Source organism: Delphinapterus leucas, chromosome 2 (genome assembly GCF_059928025.1).
Source record: "Delphinapterus leucas isolate spDelLeu-1000000601 "Yukka" chromosome 2, BTC_Dleu_Yukka2, whole genome shotgun sequence".
Lineage (NCBI taxonomy): Eukaryota > Metazoa > Chordata > Mammalia > Artiodactyla > Monodontidae > Delphinapterus > Delphinapterus leucas.
Window position 1 is genome coordinate 52,138,709 of NC_143130.1, and position 2,868 is coordinate 52,141,576.

Sequence of the window (2,868 nt, forward strand, 5' to 3'; positions counted from 1 at the left end):
AACTCAGGGTCATGATGGTGGTAGCACCAGGTATCTGACTCAGCCCCCACTCACTAAGGCAGGCCCTAAACTTGCACTTTTCCTGACCCCTCTGCTCAGAATTCTCAGCATCTCTGGAAAATACCTCCCCTCTGCTCCAGAGAGACTTCTTTGTCTAACAACTGACACTTTCCACTCCTGCTTCAACATCCCTAGGGAATGCCTGATGCTGTTTCTATGAAGCTAACACACTGCACCCACTCCTCCATCTCTTACCTTCACACCTGGGTGCCACATTGTTGCCCCTTCCAAGAATACTTCCTTACTCACTGAATGTCTTCTGGAGGGCTCAGTGACTTGGCCCTTTCTGTTTTTTCTCACTTCTTTTTGCAGCACTGCCTTCCTTGAATCAGGCATAAGATGATGGGACACCAGTGCAAGACTCTTGGAGGGATGGATGCAATGAGACACTCCTGTAATTCTTGTCCACTGTCCAGCAGACAACGCCTGTTGGTTCTACACCCCTCATCATCCAGACATGTCTAGGACACTCATATATGCACAGCTTCAGTTCTCATAGCTGAGACATCTGCTTTCTGCCACAAAGTTTACAGGGACAAAACCATGGGTCTACTCATCTCTACAACGGGGTAATGCTATGTTCTTTGCAAGGCTTTTGTGAGAGTTAATGAGAGCTCATTGTAAGGGCTCAATAGTTGCCTCTTACCTTTCCTTCCCCACTGAATTAGGTCAACACCCAGATGAAGCGCCACCTCTTCTCTGAAGCTTTGTCCACTATGTCACTGTGCTAATACACAATGATCTCTCCATATTGAATTTTATCTATGTCTGGCCTTTTATTTTTTCTTTAGGGAAAGATTTTTATTTTCGGACAATAGATATTTAAATCACAGTATCATGGACTCTGGCTTAGCTACACCCATCATCTCGTGAATGTCTACGGAAACTGAATTAGGAGCACTCCAGAGGGCTGGCCCTGGATTATTCCACAGCTTCATTTAATTATAACCATCAAAGTTAATGAGAGTCATAAACTCTTTCATAACATACCAATGGACTGTGTGATTGGAGGGGAACCTGGACATTTCGTTATAAAGCTAGCATATCAGAAAAGACACAACTAAACACCTTTTCTCTTATGAAGAAAAAGACACAGAAACATAATTTGGTGACATTTTCACACTTGCTAAAATTAACTTTCAGTCAAAAGAACAGTGGAGTTGTTAGCTTTATTTTCTGATAAAATTTTAATCTCAGGTTGGATAAGCAATTTTGTTTGCCATTAAGTGTGAGACTACTTGAAGTAAAGTCATGTAGACAATAGGGCATTATATAGAAAGGATAAAAAGGTTAACAGAAAGAAAGATCAGAAAGAAAATGAAAAGAGGAATAATTGTGTCAGAAACTTGGTAAATTGGTATATTAGGGTTCTCTGTATTCGTTCCAGAGAACCAATAGGAGAGATAGATAAGAAGGTAGATGATAGATAGATAGATAGATAGAGGTACAAATATAAAGAGATGTATTATATGGAATTGGCTCATGCAATTTTGGAGACTGACAAGTCCCAAGATCTATAGAGTGAGTCAGCAAGATGGTGACTCAGGAGAGTAGATTAAGTATTTCTAGTCTGGGGGCAAGCAAAGGTCAAGGTCCCAGCTTGAATGCAGTCAGGCAGAAGAAATTGTCTCTTACTCAGGACAATCAGCCTTTTTGTTCTATTCAGACCTTCGACTGATTGGTTGAGGCCCACCCACATCAGGGAGGAAATCTGCTTTAAGTAATCTACTAATTTAAACGTTCATTTCATGGAAAACACTTTCACAGAAATACCCAGATTAATGTTTAACCAAATATCTGAGCATCCCCTGGCCCAATCAAGTTGACACATAAAATTAACCATCATACCTGGCAAATATATAATAGTCCCCATATTGGGACTTCTGGATCTACATCTGTATGTGTCTCTATGTGCGTGTATAGCATTTAAAAAATGTTGGGCTTCCCTGGTGGCGCAGTGGTTGAGAGTCCGCCTGCCGATACAGTGGACACGGGTTCGTGCCCTGGTCCGGGAAGATCCCACATGCTGCGGAGCGGCTGGGCCCATGAGCCATGGCCGCTGAGCCTGCACATCCGGAGCCTGTGCTCCACGATGGGAGAGGCCACAACAGTGAGAGGCCCACGTACCGCAAAAAAAAAAGAAAAAAAAAAAAGAAATGTATTCTTCTCACCTGTTTTTAAAGCTTTGCTCTTGGATTCTTGAAATGCCACCATAGATTTTTTAAACTGAGGTCAAATTCAGATAACATAAAATTAACTCTTTTAAAGTATACAATTCAGTGGCATTTAGGATACTCCCAATGTTGTGCAAAAATGACCTCTATCTAGTTTCAAAACATTTGTATCACCCCAAAGGGAAACCCTATGCCCATTAAGTAGTCATTCCCATGCTTACTTCGGCAGCACTTATACTAAAATTGGAACTATACAGAGATGATTAGCATGACCCCTGTGCAAGGATGACATGCAAATTTGCAAAGCATTCCATATTTTTATTAGCATACTAAGTGAAGTAAGTCAGAAAGAGAAAGACAAATACCATATGATATCACTTATATTTGGAATCTAAAATATGACATAACTGAACTTATCTATGAAAAGGAAACAGAGTCACAGACATAGAGAACAGACTTGTGGTTGCCAAGGGGGAGGGGGATGGGGGAGGGATGGACTGGGAGGTTGGGGTTAGTAAATGCAAACTATCACACATAGGATTGATAAACAACAAGGTCCTACTGTACAGCACAGGGAACTCTATTCACTATCCTGATATACACCATAATGGAAAAGAATATGAAAAAAGAATTT

General features: G+C 41.1%; 1 non-coding gene across 1 annotated transcript; it reads left to right on the plus strand.

The window, feature by feature from the left end:
- Positions 1–2,447: 2,447 nt before the first annotated feature.
- LOC115803940 (U6 spliceosomal RNA) lies at positions 2,448–2,554 on the plus strand. Its single transcript, XR_004024748.1, has one exon. It is a non-coding gene; the product is annotated as a U6 spliceosomal RNA (small nuclear RNA).
- The last annotated feature ends 314 nt before the right edge of the window (positions 2,555–2,868 follow it).